General features: G+C 47.3%; 1 protein-coding gene across 3 annotated transcripts in view; it reads right to left on the bottom strand.

Annotated features, from left to right (window-relative positions):
* The window catches only part of PPARGC1A (PPARG coactivator 1 alpha), a 652154-nt gene that overhangs the window by 196198 nt on the left and 443631 nt on the right, over positions 1 to 12325 (bottom strand). The window lies entirely within an intron of this gene.

Below are 12325 nucleotides of genomic sequence, written 5' to 3'. Positions count from 1 at the left end.
TACTTTCAAGATCCCATTTCCTGGAATAAGGGGGGGAAACCTACATTAGTTGAAAAACTTACTGCATCCAGAATGTTTCTTATAACAGCACAAAATAAAACAAGTAGTGCTTGTGACTCGAAAGAACAAAAATCCTGATCGCGCTGAATTTTTCACATGCAACTCCTTAGTTAGATGAGAAACTGCATGCACAAACAGGTGGTCTACAAGTGCTTGCTTCTGCAGTCCAGCTGCAACCCTGCTGGAAAATTCATGGCGTTACAGCTCAGCTACTTCGAAGGAAAAACTGGATATAGTCCCCTTTCCTTTCCAAACAGCTGACAGTTGCAGTTGCTATTAGTTTATATGGACTAAAATTATAATGACTCAGCTGCCAACCAGGCATATATTTTGCAGTACACATGGCGAGCAGTCAGAAATCTGAGAATGCCGTGCTATAACTATTTATCAGGGAGAAAGACTCATTGAACTCAGTAGGACTTGCAACTGACTAAACATATATAGGACTTTGCTGTAAGTGTCTTCTCTTGCATCATTAAAAGCCACATGTTGGAAGGTCCTCTTGTAATCTACAGAATGATCCTTCAGTGAGTTGAGCACCTCCAGACGGTGATCTTTTCAGGGAGGAGAAATATAACTCCATCAGAAGAGTATGACCACCATTTTTTGAACCAATAAACCATATACAAATAATGCCTCCATCTTGTATCACAGTAATGGACATGATCCCAGTTAAGTGCCCAATGCAACAGCTGCTTTTAAAGCATATTAAAAAGTGACATGTTATCTGTGCCATTTTTGAAGAGACACATTTGTGAGCTGGACTCAGCGGGCATTCTGGTGTTCAAATCCGAGTAGTGATGTTCCCTGACAATAAAAGGTAAAGGTACCCCTGCCTCTACGGGCCAGTCTTGACAGACTCTAGGGTTACGCGCTCATCTCACTCTAGAGGCCGGGAGCCAGCGCTGTCTGCAGACACTTCCGGGTCACGTGGCCAGCGTGATGAAGCTGCTCCGGCGAACCGGCACCAGAGCAGCACACGGAAACGCCGTTTACCTTCCCGCTAGTAAGCGGTCCCTATTTATCTATTTGCACCCGGGGGTGCTTTCGAACTGCTAGGTTGGCAGGTGCTGGGACCGAGCAATGGGAGCGCACCCCGCCGCGGGGATTCGAACTGCAGACCATGCGATCGGCAAGTCCTAGGCGCTGAGGTTTTACCCACAGCGCCACCCGCGTCCCTGACAAGACTTTCTGGGAAATGAGGCTGCTCTGGCTTGAATACTCACACATTTTAACTCACAGATTGATGTCCCTTCCGCACCTGCTCTTAAAACAATAGGGAGGAATATGCTGTTCTCTAAAGAACCATCTACTTATGCGGATAATGCTGTTTATTTATTTATTTGATTTATATCCCAGCCTTACTTTCAGAGGCATGCAGGGCGGCAACCCAAACGTGATAGAACAATAAAAAACATATTTGAAACATCTTCATTTCTCAAAGAAGTGAGAAGCTCCAAAGAGAATAACTAAAATGTTTAGTTTTCATTGAATGATAGAGCATTGGAAACTGATGTGAATTTGTTTTGCTTTATTACAAAGATATGTGTGAGTCCTGTGTGAATGCATGGAGGCGGTTGGAGGATGGATGGCAGCTAATGGATTGAGGTTGAATCCTGAAAGACAGAAGTACTGTTTTGGGGGGACAGGGGGCGGGCTGGTGTGGAGGACTCCCTGGTCCTGAATGGGTAACTGCGCCCCTGAAGGAGTAGGTGCACAGCCTGGGAGTCATTTTGGACTCACAGCTGTCCATGGAGGCACAGGTCAATTCTGTATCCAGGGCAGCTGTCTACCAACTCCACCAGGTACGCAGGCTAAGACCCTACCTGTCTGCAGACTGTCTCGCCAGAGTGGTGCATGCTCTCGTTATCTCCCGCTTGGACTACTGCAATGCGCTCTACATGGGGCTCCCTTTGAAGGTGACCCAGAAGCTACAACTAATCCAGAATGCAGCAGGTAGACTGGTGACTGGGGGCGACCGCCGAGACTACATAACATTGGTCTTGAAAGACCTACATTGGCTCCCAGTACGTTTCCGAGCACAATTCAAAGTGTTGGTGTTGACCTTTAAAGCCCTAAACGGCCTCGGCCCAGTATACCTGAAGGAGCGTCTCCACCCCCATCGTTCTGCCCGGACACTGAGGTCCAGCGCCGAGGGCCTTCTGGCGGTTCCCTCATTGTGAGAAGCAAAGCTACAGGGAACCAGGCAGAGGTCCTTCCCGGTAGTGGCGCCCGCCCTGTGGAACGCCCTCCCACCAGACGTCAAAGAGAACAACAACTACCTGACATTCAGAAGACATCTTAAGGGAAGTTTTTAATGTGTGACATTTTAGTGTATTTTTGGTCTCTGTGGAAGCTGCCCAGAGTGGCCGGGGAAACCCAGCCAGATGGGCGGGGTACAAATAAATTATTATTATTATTATTATTATTATTATTATTATTATTATTATTATTATTATTACTATAGCAGAGCATATTGGAAACAAATAGTGACTTCTTCAGAAAGCAGGAAATTCACAAACCCTGCATCAGATTTTCAGAGGAAGAGAGAGACCCTAAACCCCTAAGGACATTTCAGCCTTCAGCACACTCAAGAATTTTCTATTCCTTCTTCTGACTCATTCTAATTCTTTCCCACTTCCCTTTGTCCCGGGTCTGTCAGCTGACCACACTCATGGGAACAGTATTTTTGAAATCCAGAGCTGGAAATTTTACCCGCAATTCTGTTCCTCATCCAAAGATCATCTCTTTTTAAAGAGGCAGCCAACCAGTTAATGCTATATATACTATATTATTGGTTAATGCATTAAAATCAACAGGAAAAGGAGAATCCCCAGCAATGGTACTGTGATGGGACGATGAGCTGCTTGTGCGTAAAATGCAAGTCCCTCAGAGTTTGATCAGGTTTTCAAACCTCTGCCTGTGACGGAGCCCCTCCAGCATGGCTGCGTCAATCACTAGTAGAATCCGAAAGTGGCTGCTTTCGGAATCTTTTCCAACATAAAAGCTCTTTAACGGAAACACGTCGTCTGGCCTCTCGGCGTGACAGTTTCCGGCGAGGTGTGGGTGTCCCTATAGGAGGTCCTGAGACCTCCCCACTGTTTTCGCTGGAAGTGTCTCTGAGCCATCCCTCCGACTCACTTTCCCTTGGAGTTCTTGCTCGCCCTCTACTGGTTCCCTCTTCCGCTGCTACTCCTCTCTCAACCTCAGTGAGCCTTTGCGCCCCCGGCGCTTTAGATGGCAGTTCCCTGACATCCACCTCCCCTCCAGGGCCCCCTTCACCCCCTCCCGTCTCCTCCCCTACTGGCGGTGAGGAGGTAAAACCCCTGAAAGAACCTCCCTCATCTTCCGACGTCGCGAACACTTCCCTCCACTTGTTGCTGTTCCTACTCTCTCGGTAATCTTCGTCATCGGAGTCCACTCCCTCTTCCAACTCCGACTCCGCGAACCCTTCCATTTCCTCTTCCTCATCGGTGGTGCCGAAATACTCCCTCCTAAACCTTGCTATCGGCTGAGGTTTCCTCGGGAACCTTTGGTGGAACGTTTCTGTTAAAACCTCGTCATTGACTTCCTCTGCACTTACCCAGGTGTTTTCTGACTCCGGTTCCCCTTCCCACGCCACCAAATACTCCACCTGATTTCCCTTCCACCTGGAATCGAGGATTTCCGCTACATGGTTGCGGCGTTCCCTCTCTTCCAAGGCTGGTCCCCTGACGTACTCCCCTTCACGTCCCCCCCTGTATGGTGACAGTAACGACCTGTGGAACACTGGGTGCAATTTCATGTGGTTGGGTAATCGGAGTTTGAAAGCTACCGGGTTGACCTGCTGAATGACCTCAAAGGGTCCCAATCTTCTGGGCCTCAATTTCTTACAACCCCCTTTGAACGGCAACCCTTGGGTTGACAACCACACTTGATCCCCCACCCTTATGGTTTCACCTTCCCTTCTGTTCTTGTCTGCCTGCTTCTTATATTGTGCCTTAGCCCTTTCTAAGTTGAGCTGGAGCTGATGATGGATCGCTTCCATCTCTTCTACAAAATGTTCAGCCGCTGGGACGCTCCATCTCTCCCCTCCTTCCCCTGGAAATGCCCTGGGGTGACACCCGTAATTAGCCAAAAAGGGACTCATCCCTGTGGACACATTCTCCGCATTATTGTAGGCAAATTCTGCCAACGCCAACTTTTCGACCCAATCGTTCTCTCTGTCATTGACATAACACCTCAGATATTGTTGAAGAATGCCATTTGCTCTTTCCGCCTGCCCGTTGGTTTCAGGGTGCCGGGCAGTTGAAAAATTGACTTCCACGTGCAGCAAGCTCATGAGCTTCCTCCAGAACCTGGAAGTAAATTGTTTGCCGCGATCTGAGATCACCCTCAAGGGAGCCCCGTGCAACCTAAAGATGTGTTCTACAAACAACTTCGCTGTTTCTTCCGCTGTGACTGCATGTGAGCATGCTACAAAGTGGCACATCTTAGTTAACAGGTCTACTACTACCATGATGGCTGTTTTCCCCTTGGACTTTGGCAGATCCGTCATAAAATCTATTGATATCGCTTCCCAAGGCCGTTCTGGTGTGGGTAATGGTTCTAATAACCCTGCCGGCGCCCTTCTTTCCCCTTTGGCTCGCTGACATTGGTCACACCCTCTTACATACTCCCTTACATCTTCCCTCACCTTAGGCCACCAAAATTCCCTGGTAACCAACCACATGGTCTTGTGTTGTCCAAAATGTCCCGCCGTGGGGCTATCATGCAACTGCTTGAGTACTCTCCCCCTCAATTCACCTTCGGGTATATACAGTGCCCCTTTGTAATACAATGCCCCATTTCTTTCCTCAAAACCTCCGGGACTCTCGCCCTCCCCCCTGAGACCTCTGAGCTTATCCTGGGCATATTCATCATTTTCCGTTTCCTCTACCAGTTCTCGTTGCCCCACCAGCGCCGCCCCACACACCCAGCGGTCCTCAGGGATGACATGTCTCTCTTCGATCACCCCCTCCCCTTCCCAATACTCTGGTTTGCGTGAGAGCGCGTCCGCCCTGACGTTTTCTGGGCCTGGCACATAACAAATTTCAAAGTTGAATTTGGAGAATTCCTGTGCCCATCTCACTTGTCGTTGGTTGAGCACTCGAGCTGTTCTCCAATACTCTAAATTCTTGTGGTCGGTGCACACTTGCACCTTGTGTTGTGCCCCAATTAATAAATGTCTCCACCTCCGGAATGCTTCGTGAATGGCAAGTAGTTCCCTGTCATACACCGTGTAATTCCTCTCGGATTTATTCAGCTTCCGCGAGAAGAAGGCACACGGTCTCCACTCCGACGCACTCCTCCCCGGTTGAAGAAGGACCGCCCCTACCGCCCGGTCGGATGCATCGGTTTCCACTCTCATGGGTTTTCGTAAATCCACATGCAGAAGTTGTTCTTCCGAGGCGAAAGCCCTTTTCAGTTCTTCAAAGGCTCGATCCGCCTCTACCGTCCAAACAAATTTCTTCTTGCTGCTGAGGCAGTCGGTGATGGGCGCCGTCAAGTGGGCAAAGTTCTTGATGAACTTCCGATAAAAGTTCCCAAACCCCAAGAATCTTTGCACGTCCTTCTTGGTCTTCGGTGTCTTCCATTCCAGTACCGCTTGGACCTTGCCTGGATCCATGGCCAATCCCTTGTCTGACAAGCGGTACCCCAGGAATTCCACCTCCTTGGTATGAAACTGGCACTTCTCCAGTTTCACCCACAGCTGGTTGGCTTGCAGCCTGCCCAACACTTCTCGAACGTCCCTCACATGCTGTTCCTCATCTTCCGAATACACCAACACGTCGTCTAAAAAGGCCACACAATTCTTGTAGAGCAAAGGTCCCAGAACGTGGTTTATAAAAGCTTGAAAACACGCGGAGCCCCCTTGTAGACCGAAGGGCATAACGAGGTATTCAAAGGCTCCCAAAGGGGTAAACATGGTGGTCTTCCATTCATCTCCCTTCCTTATGCGTATCAGATTGTACGCCCCCCGCAGGTCCAGCTTTGTAAAAATCTTTCCCTTCCTTACTCTGGTCAAAATGTCATCAATTCGGGGCATAGGGAAAGCCAGGGGCTCCGACACTGCATTGAGGGCCCTAAAGTCACACACCAGTCTCGGTTTGTCTGTGTTCTTTTTGTCCACAAAAAACACTGGGCTGCCCCCCACCGCTCGGGACTCTCTGATGAAACCTCGCTTCAGGTTTTTGTCAATGAACTCCCTCAGCTCCTGCATCTCCCTGTCTGACATGGCGTACAGCTTGCCTACTGGGAGTTGGGCCCCAGGGAGTAGGTTGATTTGACAGTCAAAGGGTCTATGCGGTGGCAGTTTGTCTGCTTCCCTTTCGCTGAATACGTTGCTCAGATCTGCGTATTGCGGGGGCACCTTCCCTTTGTCCATTACTTCCATCCCGGCTAGGGTGACTCTGTCTCCTCCCGAAACCTTCCCCTCCTTGCAGTGTTCTAGGCAATGCGCTGACCCAAAGGAGACCACCCTCTGATGCCAGCCCACTAGCGGATCGTGTAGCGCCAGCCAGCTCATCCCCAAAATGATGGGCGCTCCTCCCAGGATGGCCACATTAAACGCTATCTGTTCAGTGTGCCTTGCCACCCTCATTATCATCGGGACAGTCTGTTGGCTAACTTCTCCCCCCAACAGCTCTCTGCCGTCAATCGTAGTCACCTGCAAGGGGTTACTTAAAGGGATGGTCTGTATCTGATGCTCAGCTGCAAACTCCTTACTCATGAAATTACAGGAGCTGCCTGAATCCAAAAGCGCCTTGATCTTTAGTGGGTGTCCGTTTGGCAGTTCTAGTAACACCTCTATCACTAAAGCGGGTCTGGGAGGTTCCGGCGTGGGCACTTTCACTGCTCTTTGGCCTGGCTGCTGTGCCCCGACGGTGGCAGCCAGGCGTTGGCTTTTACTTGCTCCTTGCCTTCCTCTTCCTTTCCCCCAACAGCTCCTGCCATCCCTTGCCATTCCTTTCTTTGTGGGCAGACTCTGGCAAAGTGCCCTGGCTGTTGGCAGAGATAACATCTCTTGGCGCTCTTTCCCTCCTTCTTCCGCCCTTCACTGGGATTTGAAACTGCGCGCGCCCGCGCTGTTCCAACTTCCATCGGCTCTGCCGGCGGGAAAGGTGGCTCTGGAATGTCTGGAATGCGGAACTCCCTCCAACGGTCTCCTTTCCCTTCCCGCTTTTCCAAAGCCCTCGCCTCCTGGTGCGCTCCTATGGACAGCGCAGATTTGGTTAACTGATCCATAGACTCCGCCCTGGGCCCCCGGGAAAGCTCATCTTTGACGGTTGAAGAAAGCCCCTCTTCGAAAAGCATTTGGATGGGCTCCGCCGATAGGTCCCACCCCAATTTATGAATCAGCATAGTAAATTCAGTCCAGTACTCACGGACAGATCTGCTTCCTTGCTGGCAAGCCATTAACTGCCTTCGCACCACCCCCTGCTCAATATCGCTGGAAAACATCAGGTCCATGGCACGAAAAAACTTCCTCGTGTCCTTTAGGATCTCATTATTCGCTGCCATCAGGGGTCTAACCCAATCTTTCGCCCCGGATTCGAGATGGCCAATCACAAAAGCCACTCGCGATTCCTCGTCGGGGAAGTCATCAAACTGCAAGTTTAGAGCGTATTGCATCTCTGTTCTAAAGGCATGATAGTTCCTGGGATCCCCCCCGAATTTCTGCACCAATCCTGGTACCTTTCTGGCGAGCGGGGTGGTTTTCTCCTTTCCCTTTTCTGCATCCTGAGCCCTCCTCTCCTCAAGCCTCGCCGTTTGCAGCGCCAACTGGATCTCCAACGCCCTGTACCTTTCTTCCAGGCTTGGACCCCCTCCAGCTGCTCCTGCTCCTCCGGTTCCGGCTGGGTTGCTCATGATGCTTCTCCCTGCACAAGCTGGCTTTCGGTGACTTTCGGATTGCTGTGATGGGACGATGAGCTGCTTGTGCGTAAAATGCAAGTCCCTCAGAGTTTGATCAGGTTTTCAAACCTCTGCCTGTGACGGAGCCCCTCCAGCATGGCTGCGTCAATCACTAGTAGAATCCGAAAGTGGCTGCTTTCGGAATCTTTTCCAACATAAAAGCTCTTTAACGGAAACACGTCGTCTGGCCTCTCGGCGTGACAGTTTCCGGCGAGGTGTGGGTGTCCCTATAGGAGGTCCTGAGACCTCCCCACTGTTTTCGCTGGAAGTGTCTCTGAGCCATCCCTCCGACTCACTTTCCCTTGGAGTTCTTGCTCGCCCTCTACTGGTTCCCTCTTCCGCTGCTACTCCTCTCTCAACCTCAGTGAGCCTTTGCGCCCCCGGCGCTTTAGATGGCAGTTCCCTGACAGGTACTAACAAAAAGAAAGAAAGAAAGAAAGAAAGAAAGAAAGAAAGAAAGAAAGAAAGAAAGCAAAAAGCATCTCCTGGGAAGGAGGATTTACATTAATCGTCTGTTGTCAAGTTCATCAAAGTCATTCCTAGTTTATTATAAGTTTTGTGCTCTGCGTTATCACCAGCATGAGCTTTTGGGTACCACAATACATCAATCTTTATTCCGCCGCTGGCAAGCTAATGTCGATATTTCACCTTCGGATAATTCCTAATTAATAAGAGGGTTAGGGGAAAGTTCCACTAATTTGGAACTCCAGGGCTACTAAGAGAGACAGGAAATTAAGCTGTAAATTTGTGGGGGGGGGGACTATGGATTCACTGCATCCTATTTGAAATGAGTATGTATAGTGTTTGCAAATTGGTCCCTTTGGGAATCCTAGACTTAAGCATATATAATAATACAAGTTGAAAACCACAATTCTGTCATAATCGCCTCTTATTTTGTTCTTTGAACTCTAAAAAGGGAGCATTACTCAGTCAAGATTTACTGTGAGAATCTAGTATTTACATAAACAATTTATCTCTGGACTGCAAGTCCATTCAAGCTCATATAACCCTTTCAACAGATGAAGTTCTTTTAAGTCACAGGCAATAAAGTTGAATACATTTGTGTGTTACAGTTTTCACTTCAGGTAATCTGTACAATTTTCTGCACAAGAGCCCAGCAGGTCAGCCTGAAAACCACTTACAAGTGATTTAGGACACAGAAAAATAATGCAACACTTTACATGAAAGCCAAAGGCTATCTTTTAAAATGGTATTGGGGTAGCTATCTTGTATGTATGGTGTATGAACTAAGATAGATGGAATTATGAGGATAGCAATGACAATGATAGCATCAAATTTAACTCAGTAACTCAGTAACATTTAACTCCCAGTATCTATAGATGAGCGCTGCAACCACAGATTTTTTTATCTCTAGGACACTTTATTTCATTATATGCAAAACATAGTTATCTACTTTATGATGCAGGTAAGACATTGGCACAGTGCTCCAGGTTTTTCATTGAATCTTTGTTGCCTCCTAAGCTTATGGGTTTCCACCAGTAAAGTCTTAAACAGCTTACAACCACAACATTTAGACATCCTCCACCCTTGTGTGATACTGTGCCTTTAAGATCAACCAGGAATTTTGTTAAATATCTCTGAGCTAATCAAGAATTCAGAGTTGCAGAGAGATGCATTCTCTCACCTTCAGAATCCTTCTCTCCCAGAGACTTACAAAAACATATTCCGTAAGCGGAGTAAATTATTTTCAAATGTTTTTGTTTTGTTTTGTTGCCAAGGGTATGGTAGACTCATTAGCATACTATTACCTGCCGCAAGCTTGTGGGAGCCACGTGTTCAATCAATTATTCAAATATCGAACTTGTAGGTGCTGTGGGAAACCTGCACAAGTTGGCTCACTAGATCATGCCATCAAAATAGCTATATATAAATGCATATTATTATTATTATTATTATTATTATTATTATTATTATTATTATTATATTTGTATGCCACTCTTCATTCCCACTCAACAGTTTCATGTAGATGTTAAACAGCATAAAGGATAAAATTGAACGCTGAGGTTCAGGGTTCAGCCACATGGGGCTGAAGAACATTCTCCAAACATCATCCTCTGGAAACATCCGTCCAAGTAGTACTGGAACCACAGCAAAGAGGAGCCACCCACCCCAAATTCAGACAGCTGCTCCAGAAGGATACCATTGTCAATGGTATTGAAAGCCACTGAGAGAGGTCAAGGAGAATTAACAGGGACAACATTTCCCCTATTCCTCTCCTGACAGAGGTCGTCATACAGGGTGACCAAAACAGTTTCTGTGCCAAAAACCTGACTGAAATGGATATATGAGCTTGAAGCGGTGGGAGGAGGGAGGAGGCTGTTCTAACCTGGCAACTAGCAAGTGTTAGAATATAAGCCAGGTAGGTTCCTGGGTAGTGATGTATGGAAGTGGGAGCTGGACCATAAAGAAGGCTGATCACCAAAGAATTGATGCTTTGGAATTATGGTGCTGGAGGAGACTCTTGAGAGTCCCATGGACTGCAAGAAGATCATACCTCTCCATTCTGAAGGAAATCAGCCCTGAGTGCTCACTAGAAGGACAGATCCTGAAGTTGAGGCTCCAATTCTTTGGCCACCTCATGAGAAGAGAAGACTTCCTGGAAAAGACCCTGATGTTGGGAAAGATGGAGGTAACAAGGAGAAGGGGACGACAGAGGACAAGATGGTTGGACAGTGTTCTCGAAGCTACCAGCATGAGTTTGACCAAACTGCGGGAGGCAGTGGAAGACAGGAGTGCCTGGCGTGCTCTGGTCCATGGGGTCATGAAGAGTCGGACACGACTAAACGACTAAACAGCAACAGCTTCCTGGGTGGAAAAGACCTTGGAAGCTTTTACTAGTTCAAAAGATGGCACTAAGCTAAATAGATCAATGGTCTGTTCACATTTCTGACAAGCCATAAGACAGCTTCAAATGGATGTTCATTTGCTGAAAAGAACAACACAACTGTATATGTGTGTGTGTGTGTGTGTGTGTGTGTGTGTGTTTGTGTGTGTGTGTGTGTGTGTGTGTATGGGGGGGTTCGGCCACCTCAGTTAAGTTCATAATGTACAGCATTCTTGGACTTAGGTTGAGTCTATCTTGTAATCTTGGTTTCCTTGATCATTTAATCTACCTATATTATTGTAATTCTCCCCCCTCCCCCTTTCCCCCCCCTGTACAGTCACTATGGTTTCAACACACAAATGAAGTGTGTACTCAATTTTCTGGCACAATTGTATTCCCTTTCATTCGTGATTACTTTTACCCTGCAATTTCAGTAATTCTGTTGGTTATTATTTTGCACAGGTTTAATTGTACAATAAATGTTGGTATTTTTGCTCCACAATTATTCTCCTATATTTCACACATTTTGCAATGAAGGCAATCATCATTTCCCCCACAATCAGCCCAAATCCCTTACAAGCAAATGAATCGTTAACTGCCTCTGGCATGACTGTGGGAAATTTAATATGGGTTAATCTAGATGGGGGAGGATGAGCAAAAAGAGAGAAGAGGAGGGGGAAAACAAGACCTGGGCTTCACAAAATTTTGACAGCTCTTCCCCCTCCCACCTCCAGATCCACGTAAAATCACATAGGTATGAAAAATGAAGGAAGAACAAACCTGCAAACAAGCTATTAGCACAGGAGCCAACACCCAGGGTCCTAGATTCCTTCACACACACACCAATTACTGGTAAATATTTGAGGGGACCAACCCCAGTTGATGGGCACTGCCATTCAATAGTGTGTGTGCACCAATCTTGTGATCAATTATGCAGGGTTGGGCTTCCCTGCCCCCCCCATTTTTTTAATTCAAGTTGGCACCGCTGGCTACTAGTAAATGGATTCCACCCAGAAAACTAGCAAAGTAAAGAACTATATAACAAATGTGGCACCAGTGCAATCTTTGCACAGGACTTGATCTCCTTCCGCAGGGCCTGTAAGACAGAGCTATTCTGCCTGGCCTTCAATTTGAGTTAGCCTGTTCCTCTATTCCCTTTCCCCCTTTCCTCTTCTATGAAGAAACCTTTTCTGGGACCCCACATTAAAATTCTTCCCTGGTCTCCTTGCTGGCCCTAGTAGGACCAACTTGGCCAGTTAGTCCTGGTGATCATTTGATGTCTACTGATTGGGTGTTTTGTTTTTCCCCAAAATGATCGCTGAATTTTTGAATTTTATTGATATTTATGCTGCATTTTATGTTGTATTCTATGCTGTTTTATGCTACTTTTAAGTCACATTTTAATCAATGTTTTATATTTGCCACCCTGAGCCTGATTTTTAAACTGGGAAGGGTGGGGTATAAATAAAATATTATTATTATTAT

This window comes from Podarcis melisellensis, assembly GCF_964234715.1.
Source record: "Podarcis melisellensis genome assembly, chromosome: 9".
NCBI lineage: Eukaryota > Metazoa > Chordata > Lepidosauria > Squamata > Lacertidae > Podarcis > Podarcis melisellensis.
This window is presented reverse-complemented; position numbering and strand designations above follow the sequence as displayed.